The sequence below is a fragment of the Dermacentor variabilis genome, chromosome 8, assembly GCF_050947875.1.
Source record: "Dermacentor variabilis isolate Ectoservices chromosome 8, ASM5094787v1, whole genome shotgun sequence".
In the NCBI taxonomy this organism is placed as follows: domain Eukaryota; kingdom Metazoa; phylum Arthropoda; class Arachnida; order Ixodida; family Ixodidae; genus Dermacentor; species Dermacentor variabilis.
In genome coordinates this window covers 59,279,187-59,301,990 of record NC_134575.1, presented here as the reverse complement: position 1 = coordinate 59,301,990, position 22,804 = coordinate 59,279,187, and the positions used below count along the sequence as shown (strand labels likewise).

Sequence of the window (22,804 nt, the reverse complement as noted above, 5' to 3'; positions counted from 1 at the left end):
GCATTACAGTGCAAGAAAAGAGTAGGAAAAAGAAAACCAAACAGTGTGTATGATAGCATGCATGGCTTAACATGGGTTAAGCGAGTTGAGTTAGAGCCTCAATTCTTCCCGGTCAGTTTCCGCAACTATGTCATCGGGGAGGGTGTTCCAGGGACGAATGGCACGTAGAATTGCAGACAAATTGAATGCGTCAGTTTTACCGCGTACATATAGATGCGCGTGAACCTAAAATGATTGTGACGTGTGCGATGAAGTTTCTAGGCGTAGGGAGCGTTTATTAGTCTGGTGGGCGTAGTTATGAAGTAATGACAAAAAGGCTATGTCGCGACGATTACTTAGCAGCTGAAGTCAAAGGTAAAGCTTTACTTGAGTTACGCTAGAATGGTAGTCATTTTAATTATCTCTCTCCATCTTGCGGTTTCCCGCAGAACTATCACGTCAAACTCTTGCCTTTGCTTCCAGTTCTTGATAAGTTCGACTTTTACCTGCTATCTCCTAGCCGCTTGGTTAGCTCAGATCGTAGAGCGGTTGTCCCGGAAAGGCGGTGGTCCCGGGTTCGACTCCAGGAACAGGACGAATTTTTCTTAAATTAAATTATGGGGTTTTACGTGCCAAAACCACTTTCTGATTATTCGGCACGCCGTAGTGGAGGACTCCGGAAATTTCGACCACCTGGGGTGTTCTTTAACGTGCATCTAAATCTAAGTACACGGGTGTCTTCGCGTTTCACCGTCATCGATATGCGGCCGCCGTGGCCGGGATTCGATCCTGCGACCTCGTGCTCAGCAACCCAACACCACAGCCACTGAGCAACCACGGAGGGTACGACTTTTTCTTCGACCGCGAGGCGTTTCTTACAAGAAATCTGGGTGTATTTCCTTTGCAGAAATTTGCTACGTTTGGGTGGATGTCTCATTTTATCTTTATTAATTAATGGTAGTCATAATTCCGGGAAATCAAACGTGCGGCTTTCGTGGGGAGAACAGACTGGAGCGGCGAACTCAAGCCATGGGTGAACGAATGTTTGAAATGCCAGTTTGCGGAAAAGTGTAGGTGGGCTTCGGAGGTTGAGGCGCAGGTGACCTAGTGATCGAGGAGCATTGGCACAGACGGTGGCCAGATGATGATTATTATCATTATTAGTGGCATTTTCCTTCGGAAAGGGGCAGCGCCAAATAGCATCCTTGCCGGCTTGATTCAATAAGGTCTCACTACGTCTATCACCCCCGATACTTTATCCTATCTGATCTTGATCTTAACTTTTGTAATCAAAGCTTCTATCACTATACTGTACCGTCACCTACGCTTGCAATGACTGTAGTTCTATCAACATATTCCCTGCTTTCTTTTCTTCCACCAACACTGTATAAATGTACCTTACTTGTCGTGACTGCAGACCGCAGTTATAGGAGTAATATTTTTTCAATCATCTTCGAATCCCAACGCTTGTGGAAAGTGTACACTCCATACGTGATCTAGCCGGGTGATTATCTCGGCCTTCCACTGCGATATGCCGAGTCGTTTCCGAGCTCTCCTCGCAGCACACACATGCCTCCACCTGTTGTCGCAGATTTGCCCTGGTATGTTTTTGCCATCAGGCAGCCAACTCGTGCTACAAATAGCGAGGGAATAACCTTTGCGTTATCAAACATATTATTGCCCCTGATTTATTTCCTGCCATTCTTTTTTTTTTTTTAAATCTCCGCGGTCATTTTTTGTTTCCATCCTTTGCAGCCAATTTGCCGTCTATGTATCCCTCACTTTCATTTGTTTCCATTTGTACGACACGGGGCACGTTATCGCGTTAATATCCCGTTAAAAGTATTTGCCTCGTCATGTACTTACCAGAGGTTGCGCGCTATGCTCAATTGAATGTTCTTCAAACTTTTGGGAGTCATGTTCTTTTGTCACTCAATTTTTCTCGCATCGTTGTAGTAAAGTATGTATGTTGTAAAAGGCTTTTCGTTCTTTCTTCGCACATACAAAGATGGCGTGCAAAAAACAGCCTAGATTAAATAAAAAGACGGCAGTAATATAGTACTTCTTAATTTTAATAACTGAGGCGATAACCCCGAACTAACGTTCCAATAAAAACATACGCAGATTCGAAGGTGAAACGATGCCCTCACCTGCCTTAACTGAAGTACTGCCGTTTTAACCAAGCACGGAGGATACACTACATCTATACAAGTGGGGGGAAAAATGTACTCTTAATGAACAACGAACAGTCAGTCATCCACAACGAACGGCGAGACGTCGGGACTCTTAAAATATGCACCGAAATAAACGCGAGAGACTGGGAGATACGATTAACGTTTCATTATGCCGGCTCGCAAATAACACTCCCTGCGCGCGAAAATTACAGCGGGCGCGAGTACGAGCGCCGGGAGACGGCGCCTGTATAATTGCTAGCGCGTCATCTTCCCTTTAATTGCGGCCAGCCGTCCAGCGCTCCCTAATTGCCTTAGATATATTCGAGATAATTCGCGCGGGCGCTCCTTTTAATAAGCTTTCCTCACACGGCAGCCAGCTGCCCGCGCTAATGGATTTGGGCCCGCCCATCTTACAAGAGGCAGCCGCCATATTGCAGCAAAGCATCGACCGCATGCGCGCGGTAGACTCGAGGCAAGTCCAGTTAAACATGCACTAAACATGCTCATGCTGAACATATCACATCATGTGCTTGAGCATGCAAGCGAGCTCAAGCATGTCATAACGAAGCAAGTTGGCTCGACTGAGCACGCTTATCATGCGACGCTACGCATGCCTATTATGCTCAAGGGAGCTAACTCTCCAAATGTTCATCTCATCGTGCGGGAGTGCAAAAGACTCAAGACATACCGCGATGCGTACCGAAATAAGCAGGCCAGATAGGTAGTCGCTTAGGTAACGCAACAGGCCTAACCCCAAAAAGGCAGTTAACTCACCATGGAGCTTCGCGTGCATAGCTTCCATGGCGAGCCATACTTTGATCCCTTATCCACATTTCCAAATAGCCAAGTCCATCAGTTATGTATACTATTCTCTGTGTGTGTGTGCGAACAGGAACAATATCCAGCAGTCGGCGACAGCGCGCTAGACTAGAAACATGGGGACCAGAGAATCGGTTCCACGTAATTGCCGCCGCGAGGGTGTCTTGGAGTATTGACAACCTATAGCTAGAAATTCACTAAATTTCGCGAGTTTTAAAGCGAAGATTTCTTTGGGGGGGGGGGGGGGGGGGGGGGGCTCTTGTTCCAACGTTGTGCTGTTCTGTGGTCGCCGCAGCTTCTACTGAATTCTGGTGCTGTCAGCGGAAATCACGTTATAGTCGTCAAATAAGGGTTCAAATCTCGTAATTCGTCCGTCCGTAGACGGTTCATTATCGCAGGCAAAAGGAACATGAAAATTCCCCTTCTTCAATGTTGAGCCCGAGCCCACAGGGACATTGACGAGGATGACGACGCGAACCCCAGCTAATCTTCTCGTAACATTATTTATGCGGGGTCTCTGATACCTTAAAAAATTGCAATGTAATCCTTCTTTTAAGGTAAACATTTCACTAGACGCAAGCAGGCTTTGTCATAAGCGAAAATTGAATTAGCGCAAGATACGCACGGACGAGCGCGTGCCCCGTCATTCCCTCTTTGCGAGTACGCGTCCTTTTCAGCTAGAACAATGCGTAGGTTAAGGAACGGATAAACTCTATTTTTTAACGTGTCTAAGTCGTCACCGTCGATGCCCAGCTAGGGTCCCTCGTCATCGCACACTCGTCCGAGCCCGTGTTCAATGTGGGTCACCAGCACGGACGCTAGCCTATAGGCGTAGTTCTCGCGTTAGATCTGTACTGATCTCCCAGGTTTGGGGAAGGGAGAGGGCTTGAGCTAGTTAAAAAACGAGTGTATAGAATAGTGTGCTATGGGGCAAGGCCGGCAGAAATGGAGTGCGGGTATTATCCACACATCTCTGACACACCGGCTTGCCCTGTCTATTCTCAATGCGGCGCTGGGTAGCATCGTTGTGCAGTGCAAGTGTCTGCGCCTGGCAGACCGGCCTACAGCGTCATCTCTTGTCTGTGTTTGCCGTGGGGCTAAAAGCTGCTTCTACGGCGAGAGGGGGAGCATTTGCGGCCGGCGTCCTCGAAAATGCTTCGAAAAGAGACCGCGAGGAAGCTTGCACGGTGGTACATGGAGAGTGTGAGTTGCCGCTGTTGCAGACACCTGTACGGTGAGCACATTGGAGCACAGCACTTTATCATAAAGATCGCTTCATCTACATCTGCAACTGCGGAAGCCTTGACTAGAACAATATGGTGCGGATGACGTCACGAGCATAGCTTTTACAGGCCCCGGACAGCGGAGTTTGTCCGCGAGTGCCGGGCCCCTGTTCCAGCAGAAGCACAACTCCGGCACGCACGGGGAAAAAAGTGGCACCCCGTGTGACAGCATCGTCCACGTACTCTGAAACCGGTCGGCGCACGGCATGGCGTCCCGGTGTGCAATAACAGAAGGAAAGGTTTCGAGAACACGTTAGCCGACGCTTACGCCTTCCGTTCCGCGTCGTGGACCCTGTTCGGTCGGTAGCTCCTCAATTTGCAGGCGGCTGCGCTTTCGTTCCTCGTACGTCGACTTACGTCGTGGCATCGTTGGACGTTAGCGTGGTTCGGTTGCCGCTCCATATACGTAGCTTTCGTTCTTAAGATTTCCCCGTCACCGCGTCGAAGTGAGAAAAACCGTTTAATGAATCGAGGTTAATGTAAAGTACGACGTGTCTTCCCTAGATTGTCGCTCCGGGCAATCTGATCATCAGACGCCTCGCTCGATTCGTGCGCTGACGCTTCGTCGCTTCTCTGTTCTCACGCTGGCGGGCCATGGCACGCTCCTGTCATTTGCACATCCGGTGAAGCTACGCGCCTGCGTGGTGCTGTTCCCACGGAGTGGAGGCGCATGGATAACGAGAGCAATTCACTGCGATTCGCAGTTCGGGATGAATTAACTCCATTATCATTTTACGTTCCCATTACTCGGAGCATGATGCCTTTCACCGACTTGCGACGGTGTTGCAATACGCAATAATTATGCGCCGGAAGTCCACTATGTGTCGTGAAGCGGCCCGCAAAATGGGGATTCAAGTTTACGAACACCAAACCTCAGTTCTGCATTTCTTGCTTTCTTCAAAGTGTGGACGCTGTAGCTAAGATTAAATTATGGGGTCTTGCGTGCCGAAACCACGATCTGCTTATGAGGCACGCCGTGGTGGGGTATTCCGGAAGTTTCGACCACCTGGCGTTCTTTAACGTGCACCTAAATCTAAGTACACGGGTGCTTTCGCATTTCGTCCTCATCGAAATGCAGCCGCCGTGGCCACGATTCTATCCCGCGACCTCGTGCTACGCAGTCCAACACCATAGCCACTAAGCAAAACCAGGGCGGGTGACTCTGCAGCTGTGATTCAGGGAAATGCATTGTCATTTTGCTGGCGTGAATATAATGGACGTAAGTCATCATTACTTGGGCGTGGGCAATTGGCGGACGCCGTCTCCGGTCTGTAAAAACGCTTGAAAATGGGTTTGTTTGAGTTTTCGCGTAACAGAATTATGTTTTCTCGTATATTCAAATTACAGTCCGATAGCTGTTATGTCTGCAGGTTGTGTGTAAGTCGTAGTTTACGCTTTTTCTACGTATTTTAGCTTCAGAAATTCAATTCGTTCAGGAATTGCTTGCGTCACAGGAACAGCCTGGGTATGTGTGGTTCGAAAATCTTCGCCGTAACTAATGATGTCCAACGCCGACGCTGGATGCGGGTCGCCGACGCCGGATTTTCTCTTGCAGTTAGGGACCTTATCCTGTGTGCAAATACCAGGAAACTTTCCGGTTTTCTTTGCTCCTTTGATCAGGAGAAGGCTTTCGATATCATTAGCTATAGGTACCTTTTCCGTGTTCTGGAAGAGGCTGGTTTTAGTGTGGATTTTCGGCAGATGGTCCAGGCTTTGTATTCTCGACCGACTTCTGCTGTTCCAGTACGGGACCGCGTCACGGAAGCGTTCATTGTGGGGCGTGGTGTACGGCAGGGGGACCCTCTCTCACCTTCCCTCTACGTACTCGCTTTTGAACCGCTTCTGCAGAGATTGTCCTGTGATAGTAGAATTGGCAGGTTTCTCCTCCCACCAGGTTCCCCTCCTGTTGCACTCCTTGCCTATGCGGATGACTTGTCCATTGTCGTCCCGGACGAGGTATCAGCTTGCAGCGCCTTGGAGGTCATGGACAGTTACTGTGAGGCGACCGGTGCAAGGTTGAATAGGTCGAAAAGTGCAGCCATGTACATGAACTCCACTCCGTCCAGTCCTCAGCCCGTTTATGGTCACCCCGTGAAAACGCGGTTGGACATTTTAGGTTCCCGACTCGAACCAGACGGCCTCTCTCCTGAAAACTGCAACAGGTTAGGGAGAAGATTGAAACGGAGACTCAGGAATTCAGCGCGTTGTCATGCCCACTGACTGCTCGAGCGACAATTCTTCACTCACTTCGATTTTCCTTCCTGACGTATATGTGGCGTGTGTGTCTCCTGTCCCAACCCGAACCAAGCTTATCTTGGAGAGGGTCCTCTTTCGCTTCCTCTGGAAAGGGACAACTGGTCGTGTAGCTAGGCGGGTGCTCAAGTTGCCCAGGGATAAGGGAGGACTCGGAATTCCCGACCTGGGCATCGTGACTACCGCACTACACGTCAGCTGGACCCAGGTCGCTCTTAACTCGGATATGCGCCTGACTCGAAGTTTAACTTCCTTTCTTTCTTAGCACCCGACTCCGCTTGTTTTCGCGGAGCCCATTTTCCCACTGTGTTCCCACGTCTGCCAATTCTCTGGTAAGCCTCCGCAAGGTTCACCCCGGCATCGACGTATACTTTCAACTCCAATCCAGGAACTAGTCGATATCCTCACCCCAGGTCTCCCGCCGCGTTGCCAAAGGTACGATCTGTCCATCCACAAGCCAAACTGGAAGCTCAGTACGGCCAGCTTCCTCGACGCTAAGCGAGCTGCGTTCATGTACCGCCTGGTGCGAGGGTGCCTGCTGTTGAGTTACAGGCCCTTCGCAGCCGTCCCGGCTCGTCGAGTGTGCCCCTTTTGTGGCGGTCGAGAGGACTCGGTTCATATCTTTACGTAGTGTTTGCTTCCTGCAGCTCTTCTCCAAAGGATTGCTGGTCTCTTTAAGCTCCCAGGCGTGCCATATCAGACTGTCCGATTTTTGCACCCTTTGCCTTAATAGGCGATAAACCTGCAGTTCGTGCTTCTTCTTCTCCAATGCTCATACCCAGTCATACGAAGTGCTTGCGAAAGCACGGAAGGAGATCTGGCTCCATCTAACCCGGGAGCGGCACCGCTTGGGCGACAAGAAATTTCTCGTAATGTGGCTCGTCCTGCCGTGATTTTTGATGAGTCAGGTGGAAAGCTCTCCATTAAGTTATGATGCATGCTCCTAAGGTCGCTCGACTCGACCGTGTGTGCCAGTCGATCTACGGGGTTTTGTTTGGCTCAGTGGAACCCAGAGCCGGAACCGGTCGTGGCGCACCCTCGTGTGGTCGCGCTGCTTCCACGGATGGCCTTGGTGGTCTCCATGGTTGCATGCCTTGACCTCTTTTGCGTCAAGGTAGTCCGAGGGTCAGTCAGCTTTGTGTCCTGCATGACCGACATGGCTGTTTGTGTGTTGAGTGCAGCAACTCAGTGGCGCTGCACCACAACAGTCCCCTTGGCCGGGAAGGACCGTTTGCCCGAACCAAAGCCCCCCGCCCAGTCAGCCCGGGTATAGGGGGAGCGCCGGGGACAATGTACCGAAGGATGTCGGGTTGATGGAAGCTCTGGGACGCGGCACCTCCGGGTGCCAAGTCCTCTTCCCATCTGACAACGGCGCCGGATTTTCCGCGACACGGGCTCCTTAACTCTCTCGCGTTAAAACATCTCCGCAACAGAGATGAGTAAAAGGTAGTTGGAGCTTCGATGGCAGAAAAGTAGGGAGACCACAGGCAATAGAGGTGACCTAAAACGAAATTCCCAATAATGGCTCAGGAAGTTTGATGCTGGGCATTTATAGTCTACAAAAAAAAAAACATAAGAAAAGTAAGAATATCGGCAAAATACGAAAAGAAGAGCTTGGGGGCCGCAAGCCACCAGCCTTGCGCAGCCTGCCTATAGCAGGGTGCGCAAGCAAAACAATGAGCACGCATTCTGCAGGCAACAACACTGCGTGGCGCAAAGAACATTCAGCGGCGGGTCCGCGAGACAGCGCAAAATACGCAGCGAGATCGAAGCCAGCCGCAGCGCGATGGCGAGCCAAGCCACAGGGCCCAACCGATCACGGAGCTTTCTTTTTACCCACCAGCCCATAGTGGCTTCCTATTTCGTTTCCGTATACTCAAGCATAGCTCATACCCAATACCTCGGCGGGCCCAAGGAGGGAGGCAACACGATCTGGCCTCTTCCTGCCGTCGAAAACTGCTGCGAAGACTGGGATACCCACTCACCCGCCACGGCAGGTATCGATTCGCGCGTCTCAACTGGAAGAAGGCCACGCGATCGGAGGACGCTGCTGCTCCTGTGCGTTTGCGAGTCGCTGCATATCACTCGGCTGTCGCCCCAGTTTCTGCCGCTTTCGGCTTGCGCGGATGCTCCATAGCAGACCGCAAACAGCATGAGTAACAGACGAAGACAAAGAAAGAGCCGTGCCGAAACGCACACTGAAACAACCATATTCGTAAAAGATCAACAAGGCTGATTCTTGGGCTAGTTGGTACGGTTTACTCATAATGGCAAAGCCTTTAGCGTAATTCAAAAAGACAGGGACGTGACAGAGACACAGAACAGCGCTGTCCTGTGTCTCTGTCACGTCCCTGTCTTTTTGAATTGCGCTAAAGGCTTTGCCATTATGAGTCGTAAAAGATACCCAAAAAGAAATACACGGAAGAGACAAAAGAAGAAATAGAACACAGACCCGTCAGAGCCCCGTCTGAATTGGGCGCGCTATCCGCTCATACCTATAGCGTTTGGGGTTATAGTCTATAGAGTGAACGAAAGCTCGGTTGAACAGTACACGTGCGATCAACCACAGCCGCGAGAATTAACGTAGACAGCCATCACGACAATTTCACACTGACGCGAGAGGAACAGGTGGCGCCACGCTCGACAACGTTATTTCTTAGCGTGAGCAAACATTACGTGCAGTTCGCTAAACAAATAGCGTACGTACACCGATGAAAGGAAATGACTTGCGGAGTATGCGCGGTGAGGGGCCACGATGTTTTCTCACGTACGTATAGTGCGTTTACGTTTGGTTACAAACGCCATCCTAAAGCAGTCTAATATGGCGTGCCAGAGCATACGCCAACACGCGCCAGGTGGTACATGTTAAGTGAGATCGAGTAACAGCGTAACGCACAGGATAAACACAAGGAAACGAACAATTAGTGTAATTACTGTTCTTTCCACTGTTGAGTTGCCTTGTTGCAAAGTTCGCGTTTCATTCGCTTGTCGAAAGCTTCTAATTTCTGCAGTTTTCTCATAGATATAAAACCCGCCCGGCGTAGAGAAATTACCTCCGCACAGCTAGTCAGCTAGAGAGCAAAAGAGCAACGAAGATAGATAGTCAAGATATTTCGCCGTTCCTGTAGTCACCGACCTCAGCTTCTTTGGTGATCTCATTCGGCTCAAAAAGAAGATAAAGAAACAACCCCACCTTATAAAGCTCTACCTTACAATTTCTTTTTACAGCCAAGCTGTATATGGGTAGCCGATTCGTCCGGCCGTGTGTCTGTTGCCTGTACGCCGAAAACTCCTCCGGTGCAACCCCATGCGCATGCGCGATAAGAAAAATAGAGGAAGAGAGGCGCGCGATTAGCTAATGCCGCCTAAATAGCACAAGGCCTGTTTACTCCGATCCATGACGACACGCTACCTGGCCCAAAATTTCCATCGACAAGGCTGCCGTGATGAAAACGGTGACGTCAAATTCACTGTTTCCTACTCGGGAACATCCCCATTAGATTGTGTAGCAGTCGGGCCAGGTAACATGACGTCATAGGTCGGAGTCGTGTTGAATTTGCTGCGCCAGTAGTGACGTCGTTGCTCTCCGTCGCAACCGAGCGTGCGCGCAGCCGTTTCTCTCCAGCTCCGAAATGGGTAGGCCACGCGTCATACGTACTCCTGAGGAGCAGGCAGCTTTCTATCAGCAACGCCGCGAGCGGAACTGGGGACGAGCTCGTCTACGCCATGCCGATGCTGCAGCTAGGGGCACAAGAACAGGCTCGTGCTGCCGAGCGCAAGCAGCAACTGCGTACCGAGGTTCCGGCAGCCTGCCAAGCCGTCGTTACTGAACCTTCGGGTTTGACCCTGTGATAAACACCGGGGCCGCAGGTTTCAGCTTCGCTGGTTAAACGTCGGTACGGAGTGCTTGGGCGGTGATTTTATCATTACAGAAAGACACGCCGAGCGGAGGTGCTACAAGATCGTGTGCCCTCCACAGAGAATCCTGCATCTCAGGCGGCCGAAATCCTTCACCATGACAGAAGAAGCGCAAATAAAATGAGCCAAACGTGTTCGTGTAAAAAACTGGTGTCTTCCAACAGCACCAAGCTTTTTAATATACGCACCGCTAATCAGCCATGCTTGCTTACATTGGTGCGCTTTTGTAAGCATGTCATCATTCAAGAAGGAAAAAAGAAGCGAAAAAGAGAATTCACCGACGATTAGAATACGCCCTAATGCGAAATTTGAGCGCGGCTCTATACGTGTTTTCAATTCGCGATATATTGGCTGGCGTGGACAATCTGTCTCGTGCGGCACGTTGGAAATGGAACGAAGTGTGGCGTGACTGCCTCGATAATCGGGAGATGGCGAAAGCCAGCGCTTGGGTGACGCGTGGGCGCGATTCACAGCAGCCGCCGCAGACAGACCTGCGCTCATGTAGCGCTTTGTTTCCATACATGGCATCGGTGGACTCACCCGCTGCATGCCTTATCGATGACGTCATCGGTGAACAGCCGGCGCGCGCTACTCTGGCGCCATATCGAAGCGGTCGTCAACGCACAGCACGTCTTGCGCGGCACTACGCTTTTCTTCTCAAGCTTTCGCCGTATACCCTCCTCCTCCGCTTTCCTTCTCGCGCTCCAACTCGCTATCGCCGTCTTTTATCCCCCGCTGGGCTCCACGTTCGCGCTTTCATCCTTCGCTGTTCTCATTCGCTTGGTTACGCCGAGGACGCCGACGACGATGCTCAACGCAAGAACGGGCGCCTAAGACCTGCGCTCTAAAAAAACTCGCACCTGGCGTAATGGTGGTGGTTTCAAAAGCCAAGCACACCAGAGTTGTTTTCGTAGCTTCCCTTGACCTATCTGAACCATTTACTGACAAGTTGTGTCACACTCTTCCACAAAAGTTTACCCTATGCTGGGTGTACCAACTACCATGCGCCAAGATTTTAAAATATGCAAATGCCACGTAGCTCGACAGAACCAAGGCAATGTTCTTGCCGTCGCTTCGAGATACTCACATTATTTGTTGCGTACCATCTAATTAAATAATTAGAAATAATTAATTAATCAACTTCTCAAATATTAAAGTTAGAAGGAAAATGTCAATGAGAAAATTGCAGAGCCAACATGAAAAAATTTCCGATACAGATTTCTGTTGCTCAATAGGTGCTACATAAAAGTTTTTCGGAACGTTAAGAAAAACCGCGAATACCCGCAAAGTGCCTCGAACAGCCAGTCGCGCGGCAATTTTGAGTGTATTCGCGGGTTTGGAAAAACACTTTTATGCACATATTGAGCAAAAGAAATCTGTATAGGTAGCTCTTCATGTTGCTCTACAGTGTTCTCCTTGACACTTTTAATCTAATTATAATATTAGAGAAGTAGATTAATTAATTAAAACTAATTAGGTAATTAGGCGGCATGCAAAAATAGAATCTGAGTATCTCCATGCGAGGGTAAACAATATTACCTTGGTTCTGTCCAGCTACGTGGCATTTGCATATTTTTAAATCTTGGTGCATGATAGTTGGGACACCCTGTATACATGACGCTCTTACGGCGCACCAATAGCGTTTTCAACCAAGCACTAACAAAAACCATGACATCTGTAAAAACAATAGTTATCATGAAAGCAAAAATTATTTATTACCCTCGCTGTGAGAAGAGTGCACGGACAATGCCACAGCCCGTAGCAGCTCCTTTTAATTTTTTTGTCTGAACCGGCCGTGTACCAATGTGCTAGAATAGACCCTGCTAGTGATCGGCCAAAGCAGTTTTCTTGTAATGCTGCATACCTAAAATTCGCAGTTATGAAATATTCTACATGTAACCAGAAGCCTGAAGCTACTGTCATTTTTCGATTGCGACGTGTACGGTGAGTACACGATATTCCTCGACACGCAGACAGCAAGAAACGTGGGCCGACTTCCAAAATCAGACTACCATTCGTCGAAAAATGGCACGCACAATGAAAAACGTCGAAAAACGAAACGTAATCCTTCGACTGTGTGGCTATCGCATGGAAGTCCATCACCAAAAAATGCGCCACTGCTTATATAAAGGAAAGGTCAAATATCAACATGCTTACATTTAAATACCGGAATTAATAGCGATTGGGCAAATACATATGGCATACATTCAATTCTTGCAAAGCTCAACACAATGTAGAAATGAAGCAGGGTAATATTTCAAACACTACAAACACATGCAGTTCCATAGTTTTTGGTGCTCTCTCTCTCTCTCTCTCTCTCTCTCTCTCTCTCTCTCTCTCTCTCTCTCTCTCTCTTAACCATCTTTCACCACCCGATCCCGCTCCCATGTGTAGGGTAGCAAACCGGTTAAGCTAAACTGGTTAACCTCCCTGCCTTTCCTTCTCCACTTTTTCCTTCCTTCCTTCCTTGACCAATACCGTTACAATGTATAGGCGAATAAATTTCGACACGTTCACGCGGCATCGTTCCAACGAAGAGCATCGCCGCCATACTTTTGGGGGGGGGGGGGGGGGGCTTGCAGTTAAGCGGGAAAGCCAACCCGACCGTCTTGAAGATGCCCCGTGACGCGACGCCCCATCGGACACCGACGGCCCGATCGTGCATCGTCCCATTACACGCTGATCGAGCGCCGAAGGAACTTCCCCAAGCACTTGAGAGTCGTTACGAGGAGGGCGGCACAGAGGGGGAGGGCACGAGAAATGCGTTTGTACGGTTGAAAGGCAACGAGCTCGGGCAATTGTCCAGAAGCCGCAACGCCCAAGCGATCGATGCGCCTCCACAAGGGGGGCGCGAAGACCATCGCATGTCCCGAATCAATCAAGGACAAGGAGTGCGTTGTACGCGGATGAAATGCGACTGTCTGTTTCGATGGTTCTTTTTGCTGACTTGTTAACCCTCTTTCTCTATTCTCTCCTCCCAATTTCTTTCTTTCTTTCTTTTCTTTTCTTTCTTTATTTCCTAGTAGTGTTGTTTCTCTCTTTCCCCTAATTTTCCTCCGACCGTTTCTTACGTCAGTTGGGTTCTTTTATTTTATGGTCACGATGCTGCAACTTAGGCCATCTATGTGTTCTAACGTGCTTCATTATTCCGCGTTATCGTACACGGCTGTTGCATCGTACGCCTACGTTGGCAACACCGCGGGCGTTCCCGGGAAAACAAATACTAAAAGCCGGAAGCAAAACTACTCAAAACGCAGTCGTATGGCGTCACTGAACCGATTCACTGCGAAAGCGCACGTTCGGAGAGCATAGTGCGCGCTTTTTGACTGCAGAAACATACCAGCGCTGGTTAATTTTACACACCATACAGAGCGTGTGCACAGCACAGCCGCGAGCATTATGAAGACAATACAAAATTTGTCTTTGAGCAAATATTACGCGTAATTTGGGCATTTTAGTGCTGGCTTGAGTCATGCGTAACGGGCAGCTGTATACCGTTAAACACTTAGCCTCCTTTGAGGGTTCTACGCGGGACCTGGGCGTTAGCCGTTACGGCTTCTTGAAAACACTTTCGATGTTTCCTTAAATAATGCTGGGAGGAAACGTGCCTTTGTATCAGCGACTTGATTTAGGCGACGCCCAGCGTCGACGCACTTTTGAATGGAGAATCGCGTTACTGTGTTACCTCTGGATCCCGTCGTTTGAGTTAGATTGACAAGCGCTATTGTCGAGCTGTCGCGAACAAGCTGTTCCAGCCGGTGTTAACCGCTCAGCAGAGCACGTTGCGTAATAGAACTCCGCCCGACTGGCTATGGTGGTTCGGTCGCTTTAGCTGACGGCTCCCGCTCCCGAAGTCACGCATTCGATTACCCGCGACCAAACGTCAGCAATTTGACGGGGTCTGAGTGCGCAAATACTCAAGTACATTACTTTTTTTCTTTAATTACCGCCACCACTGGTGCGCCGGTCGCATACGTACATTCACTCGCTGTGATCGAGCAGCCATTGTAGCGGGTTGTGAAGGCATCGGATCACTAGCAGCGGTAGAAGTGGCTCGTCAGCCAAAACACGCCGTACCAATAGCTCTATCACAAGTAGGGTCGCGCGCGCGCGCGCGCACACACACACACACACACACACACACACACACACACACACACACACACACACACACACACACACACACACACACACACACACACACACACACACACACACACACACACACACACACACACACTCACGCACACACAGAGAGAGAGAGAGAGAGAAAATCACACAGAAAATCATTGACAGGTCAGCCAAATGCATTATACCCTAGGAAAAAGCCAGTATAGCTGTGAACTGACACGACAGTTACTAACACAAGGTTAGTAACTCGCCGTCACATGGGTAACATTTTTTATGTCGCATACGTGTCATTACATATGGCAGCGTGACAACACGAATGTCACATACTGGCGCGACAGTGACGTGAGGCACATACTGATGTGACATCGCCGCCGCAGCTATGTATGGTGCGCCACCCAGTGGTGTCATTTTACTTCAACCATACTAGGATTCTCGGCGGGCCATACATCGCACATATGAGCGAGCAGAATAAGCGGATCTGAGGAGCTGAAGCTTCTTTGTTAGTCACAACCGCCCCATGTGAGAAAATATCGCTACGTGCTACTAGAAGACGATGATGTCGACCGGTGGATTTAGTGGGACGTACCCTTAAGCGGCCACTGCTGACCTGATGCCGACGACGTGCTTTGCTAGAAGTTGGCTGGCTTCCATGTTGCTAGTGCTTGCTACCCTTGTAAGTACACCTCGTAAATAGTTTCTCTACTGTGCTTTCGCGTGGCATTTATATGGTGGAGGTGCCCGGTACTACTTCGGACGACGGAGCTTCGCGGCGGACGCCACCTCGAATCCACTGCCACGCGTCCAGGGGATGACACGCAGCAGCCGCCTGCTACGCCTGCGACCACTACCCAGTTTATTGCGCTCGCACAGCGCCGCGATCCCGGGACCTTTTCCGGGGCAAACAGTGCTGACGTGGTTGGTTGGCTCAGTATGTACGAGCGAGTCAGCAAACAGAATGGCGGGGATGCAATTATAACGCGGGAAAACGTCATATTTTATCACCTCGGCGGTAAGCCTCGCGTCTTGGTTTCTGACCCGCGAGGACGGTCTCGCCAGCTGGGACACGTTCAAGCAGCAGCTGCGCGATCGTTTCGGCAACCCGTTTGGCCGACAGCTTGCCGCCAAGAAACAACTGGCGGTACGTACCCAGACGTCAACTGAGCCTTACTTGTCGTGGCTACAAGACTTAATGGTCCTGTGTCTACAAGGTGACCAGAAGATGTCCGAGTCTGACAGGGCCGCCCAGGTTTTGAAGTGTATTGCGGACGACGCGTTCAATCTGCTTGTCCTCGCCAACGTGGCCACCGTTGACACTGTGATTAAAAAATGCCGTCGTCTAGAGCAAGCTAAATGCCGGCGCATCTCACCGCAGTTCGAGCGTCTGCCGGATACCTCTGCAACGTCGTCCGGCGAGACAACTCCTTGTCAACCATTCACATCAGACGACGCGACGCGCATCGTCCGCCGAGAACTCGAGGCCGCCTATCCGGCTTTTTATTGAGCCACGGTACCCGACACCTCGACACCGGCTATTTCATTTATCCAGGCCGTTGTTCGTTAGGAATCAGCGAACCGTGGCATCTTCTTTAATGTCTGCGCCATGAACACTACTGACGCTGCCCTAGTCTCCGCGGACAGGCCTCGTCGCGGCCCATAAATCTTTCATCGTTCCAGAAACGCGTCGGAATGGAGAACAGCCGATGATAAACCTATCTGTTTCCGCAGCAGCCGAGCTGGACACATTGCGCGCTGTTACCGTGGCCAGTGGCCATGTCGACGACGTGATTCGCTGGATGTTGGCTGGCTTCGATGTTGCTACCTTTGCAAATGCACCATGTAAATATTTTAGCTGCTGTGCTTTCACGTAACAATATGAAGTCACAGAAATCCATTTTTTTTTCTGGTTATTTGGATACAGGATTAGCGCTGACCACTTCCTTGGGCATTTCCGCACAATATTAGCCCCAACGCGGCCAGCGAGATTGCTCCACGTTTAGCCGAAATGGTAAAGCAGCGCACGGTCAGCGGGGGATGTATGCTCGGTCACCGCAAGGGGCTAGTTATCTCTTTTTTTTTAGTTATGGGGTTTTGCATGCCAAAACCACTTTCTGATTATGAGGCACGCCGTAGTTGGGGGAGTCCGGAAATTTCGACCACCTGGGGTTCTTTATCGTGCACCTAAATATAAGTACGCGGGTCTTTTCGCATTTCGCCCCCATCGAAATGCGGCCACCGTGGCCGGGGGTGGGGGTGGGGGGGGGGGGGGGCGGGGGGATGGAGGCAAGTTACCCTGTGCCTGATTACTTCTACACTTCAAATAAGCGTGACTGCTAACTTCCTCTATTCTTTCGGTGCCCTCATATTCTCTCGCTTGATACGTAACATATGTCACGTACGTGACATATGCGATGCAGGACATCGTATATTCCGTCATATATCATGTACGCTAACCTCATATGAGACATCTATCACGTATGTGACGTGTGTCGCATTTGACATCACTGTTAATGTGCCACACCCAATATTTCACTGGATATTTATTATGGATATTTATTATGACACACATCTGTGATATATTTATTATGACACACATCTGTGACTATTAATGCAATTTCTGTAAGACCACACGCGTCAGCGAACTCGCCGCAATTTCCTTCTTTCCTTCCCTCCTCTCTCTCCCTGTGATCTTTGCTTTCCCCTTTCCCATTCCCCCGGTGTAGGGTAGCCAACCGGACGTTATTCTGGTTAACCTCCCTGCCTTCTACTTTTCTCTTTCCTCCTTCCTCTTATGACAGAGCTTCGCTTACGGTACTCCCCCTTCATACCGGCAGACTGTACACAGTGTCTTTCCGCGAACTGTTTCTGAAATGAATGTCTTAATTGTACATCTAATGTTTGCAGATAGCCCTTACTATACGAAGTATATGAAGTATACGAAGTGCTTCTTATTTAATGTGACGCTTTCTTTGTGCGTGTGTGTAAGATGCGAGCTGCGGTTCATCTTTTCTTCTTAGGTTGTGATTTTATTTGTGTTCCATTTTAGTGGATACCTTTTCGTTCTATAATGCCACAGTCACAAAAATTGTAAACACGTATAAAAATGTTATAGAATGAATCAGTTACGACCTTTTGCTAACTTGCTTTCTTGAAATTCACAGGTGCTCAAGAAATAATAGAAATAAGAAGGAACCGCAAGAAATACCAGAACACCAACAAGACAACCTCTAAGTAGGACATTTTATTTTAATCGTAACCTTTATTCTAGGTGACTTTCTCACACTTCTTACTTTCTTACCCTAGTGTGTAAGGCCTTCCTCTTTATCTCGCAAGGAAGCGTTCTCGCCTGAGAGGACGTGCTCGGACCAGATGCAAACAAGCCCCTTTTTCAATATGACTCGTTCGAGGCTTACGTGCTGAGAACGCGCATAGCATGGCGAACTTATTTGCAGTAGAAGTGCCAGGAAAGCGCGAATCGCAGATACCGTCCACCCGAGGAACGTACTGTAATGAAACGCGCCCACTCACCTTACGGAGGGCACTCAGCGTCGAACCGGCGGCGATGACTTCTCGGATCGATTTGGCAACGGCCGCGAAGTCTTGTCGAAGCCCGTCATGCGAACGCGGGGACCAATCACGAGTGTTTGCAGTCAAGCCGGAGGTGTTTGCTTTACCGAAGTCAACGCCTGCGCAAAAAAAAAAAAAAAAAAACAAAGAATGAGGTTCAGCTGAAATGTCTCCGAAAGCACTTTGTTGCCACGCACAGCCACCAAGTTAAAATATGCTCGAAAACTCACGCTCGAAAAGAACTCGAATGCGTGAAGAGAAACACGCATGAACACAATTCGGAAAAACAGGCACGAGAGCACGCGCACGAGCGCTTGCGCATGCACAAGATCACCAGCATTCATTCATTCATGCAATAATACTGTCGGCTCCATCAGGCTATTACATGATTGGAGGCCAAACTTTGAATACCGCCATCATCATTAGTACAGCACTAAAATGATACAACTTGGTCGTACGTAACTCACACAATACTTGGTTAAATCAAAAGTACAAATAGAAATCGCACAGGCTCAAGCAAACACAAATACGCATTTTGATATACTGACACACGTACGAGCGCGCAAACACACCCGCACACACAAAAACACTAATAAGTGAAAAAGAAAGCAAGCACACACACACACAGCGCACACAAATTCGCGAGCTTTAGTGCATCGCAAAAAGGAAATCACGTAGTAAGCAGATTCAAGAGAACGCCGACCCAGAACTCGTACAGATTCAACGACAAAATTAAAAAAGACCCTTCGGATCCCGTGCGGGAGCCTTGTTCGCCGAAACGTCGTTAAAATTTTCTCACTGCATGGCTGTTGTTTTTTCTTAGGTCTTTGTCGGCATTCTCTTTTACTCCTTTTCCTGAGTAGAGGAAATCCCATCACACCCTGTATTTTAAAAAGTAGTTTCGCTTCACGCCTAAAAATATGACAGTTATCATACACTAACTTTCGGAAACCTTTCTTGTCAAACCAATGAAAAGACAGTTTTGAAAGCGTGCTCCGTCATAATAAACTGATTTAGTGTTGCTATTTAGTTTCCCTTTGAGAAAATAGAGGGGGGCAGTCCTGAATCACGGGCAGGGAGCTTAGCCATATAGGCTGAGCCAGGTTGGCTCTCCATACACTGAAGGAGGAAAGCCTGTAAAAACATAGAGAGGAGGAGATAGGACAAAGCTATGAATGGAAGGTGAGTTATGAAAGCAGCGGTAGCAGCGTGGTCTTATTCGGCCGTGCTGTCGTAGTTGTTGAAGAGGATGAGGTGGGACCGAACAAGGGGGAAGATAAGGACACAAACAGAAAGAAAAGAAGTGATTTCAGAAGACCGAGTAAGCAAGAAAAAATGGTTAGCGGCAAGGGAAGTGGAACAGCAGCGAAGTACTCTTCCCAGAATTGCTGCGTTCGAGAAGTTTCATATTTACGCAACGTCCACCTGGTTACTGCAGTAATTACCACATGAAATGTGAATGATGTGGAAACATAGGAGGAGGAGTAGATTTTATTGAAGAGAAAGGAGGAGAGGTCGGCCTGGAGAGCGTGTCTCTAGCCTGCTGCTCCTCACTGGGGAATGGGGAAGTGGGAAATACAGGGAAAGGTAGGTGGCGGGTGATTATGTTATGGTACAATGAGATACTATATACGCGTTGTCCAATATGCGGATGCGCACTGGAGACGCAATACACGTAAGAGTAATCCTGTCCGTACAAAAAGTAATCTTGCCACAAAAAGTTATTGCGCAAACACATTTCGCGCTGACTACACGTCTCACAGCTTCTAGAGGCGATCGTCTAAACCAGTCTCACTTAAAAAGTTCAAAAGTGCTTTTATGGCCCGATGGGCACAGTCAACACTCCTCCACGCGCCCAAAAGCTTTTCTTCTGAAAAGGTGCGGGAGTCCAAGCTGTCAACAGTAGATTTGAGTTTTCTTCGTTCGGCCGCATATTGAGGGCACACGCAATGTACGTGAGCTATTCTCTCGAGAGTGTGGCAGATGCTGCATTCAGGGTCCCGTGCTTGACCAATCTTGTGAAGGTATCGGTGGGTATATGGCACACCCAGCCGTAATCGATGAATGAGTGTTTCCTGGCTTCTCCGCAACCGAAGTGGAAGTCGGAATTGTAATCCAGCGTTAAGTCTATATGGGCGCTCTTGTCGATGTTCGGGGTTGTCCCAATGGAAACATCAATGTGCCCATTGGTATAAGGGTGCCTGCTGTTTCATCTTCCATCTGTCGTATCTTTTTTTACTTACCAAAAACGCTCAGATGACACGTGAAGGGAGTTAACAGTATTTTATCGATTACGTGTCGATAAACAGAGCGCCAGAGAGCAATCGCGAACAGAAAAAAAAAAGGAAGTGGTTTAACGTCGAACAGCAGCTCACGGGCTATGGGAAATGCAATACGCGTGCATTTTGTTGGATGTGGGAGGCTGACGAGGTATTGTTCCATTCATGCATAAAAAGGTAACCAAAGCAAAGCTCATGAACGTGTTTTCATTTTGACCGCGTCAAAATGCGGCTGCCATGGCCTGAAATGGAATCCGTCCGTAATGCCGTGTTCGGCGGCAGAACACCAGAGGCGCACAGCCACCGCTGCCTGGTTGACAAGCTTAGTGTACCATTGCAGGATCAAGTGGCATATCTTGAGTACGTTTGGTATAGCTCAGATCACGTTTGCATTTTCTCCTCCTTTCTAGCTTATCGGCTCCCCTCTCTTCCCTATTGAAAATACCAGCATTGCCCATCATGAACTTTATGCTGGGCATGATGGGAATTGTGCCGGACATGATGCAAGATATGGTGGGTGTGATGAAATTCGTCGTGGGTACGCTGGGTGGATGGTGGGTGCAGTGGTAGATGGTGGTATGTATTGGTGGGATACATACTGGGTTACTTGTCTCAATGGTGGATGTGCTAAGTGAATGGTGGGTGTTCTGGGCGGATGGCGGGTGTTCTGGGTGGATGGTGGGGTACATAGTGGGATGTCAATGGGTGAATGTATGTGACAGCGAGAGAATAATAGGTGGCTTATGGAAGAGTAGTGGCACAGTGTTGATGGCAGGCTCATGATGTGACCCGATTCATTCATTTCCCAAATAGTATCACTGTTGTTCCTTTTTTTTAAAGCATACAAACGTACGTACGCGCACATGTGCTTTTCTAACATATATTCAAGTATTTCGTGAGGCTTGATTATTAACTATTGTACCCTGCTAAATTTGCGTCTAGTATTAATTTTTTATTATTGTGCGGATTTCAGTATTTCGTATTGGCTTTTGTTCACATAAGATGTCACTGCTTTCCTTCCCTCTGTAGGCAGTGGGAGTGAAAATTCCAGCATTGCCCATCATGAACTTCATGCTGGGCATCATGGAAAATGTGCTGGGTACGATGGAAAGTGTGGTGGGTATGATGGAATTCATCGTGGGTATACTGGGTGGATCGTGGGTGCAGTGCTAGATGGTGGGATGTATTGGTGGGATACATACTGGGTGACTTGTCTCAATGGTGGTCGTGCTGGTCAAGCTGCTTCAGTGTTGCATTTGTTCCCACCATTTCTCCTGCGCAGCACACGAAAATTAATATTGAGTTCAATTCAGCTGGTAATTGTAAAGCACGCTAGGCATGTATGTGCAGCTACACTGCAGTGGCTATGCTAAACTGCATGCTCGTCAGCATGTGAGAAGCACCACAGGCTTTCTTTTAGTGGGTGTAGGGAGATCAATGGCATGAAGGGAGTCCTCGTGGCAAACTGAAAATTCTTCTCACATAATTTGTTATGTGTAATGGGTACAAATGATAATCATACATGTGGCACATAAAGAGAGAATACGATAATGAAAATTTTTCCAGAGTGACAACACAAAAGCCTAACAAAAATTCTAAAATAACTGAAGGACAATCTTCTTTGAGGCAGCCACGACATTAATGTGCACTGTTTCACATTCGTTCTGCAGGCTGTAGATTATCAGCAAAAGATTGCGTAAATTAGGTTGTTTACAATGCTTTCTTTCGATGCACTGTCTGGGCCACTACATCTACATCTGTCTATGCAGTTTCAAGATGTATGGTTTTCGTAAGCGTGTTTCCATCTTCCTGGTTTTATTTTTTCGTGTTGTTTTCTTTGCCTGAAATAACAATTTTATAGCTTGTCCTATTGCGCATTGTCGTTTAAGGGATACCAGCATTGCGGACATGTAGATGCCAGCAGCAGCACTGTTGACGCCAGCTTGCACCGTCGAGTTCAACAAAGGCGCGTACAGCCGTTATTGCAATGACAGGCTGTTTGCAACTCCTCTGGTGGAGTAAAGGCGTCGGTGTATAGTAGCACAACCCCCGAACGCATATTGGCCGTTTTCTTTCCCTTCGCCTAAGATGGCGGAAACTCTAATAACGTTTCTGCCGCTTTGTTGTTGGAAAAAACGACGGCTAGATGTCGCCACCAAAGCTGGCGCCCACGTCTCCGATGTTCTGGTATTGCGTGCCCTGCAATTCGCTCGGACAGGTTAATAACGTCTGACAGGCTGGCTTTCAGTAACAAAGCTTGAGCTGTGATTAAGTTCAACACTTGTCTACTTCCATGTGTGCTAGTCAGTTCTGAGCTGTAATCTTTTTTTTTTCTTTTTCCAGCAGCATGCTCAAGTAAGCCGTGCTTTTCATTAAACTGCATGTCCAGTGCCAGCAGCCCGTC

At 48.8% G+C, this 22,804-nt stretch overlaps 1 protein-coding gene across 1 annotated transcript in view; it reads right to left on the bottom strand.

Moving 5' to 3' along the window:
- Nucleotides 1-22,804, bottom strand: part of LOC142590236 (uncharacterized) — a 231,838-nt gene that overhangs the window by 68,648 nt on the left and 140,386 nt on the right. The window contains exon 2 of the mRNA XM_075702164.1: nucleotides 18,083-18,240. The gene's annotated coding sequence lies outside the window, so the exon portion shown is untranslated. The remainder of the gene's footprint in view (nucleotides 1-18,082; nucleotides 18,241-22,804) is intronic.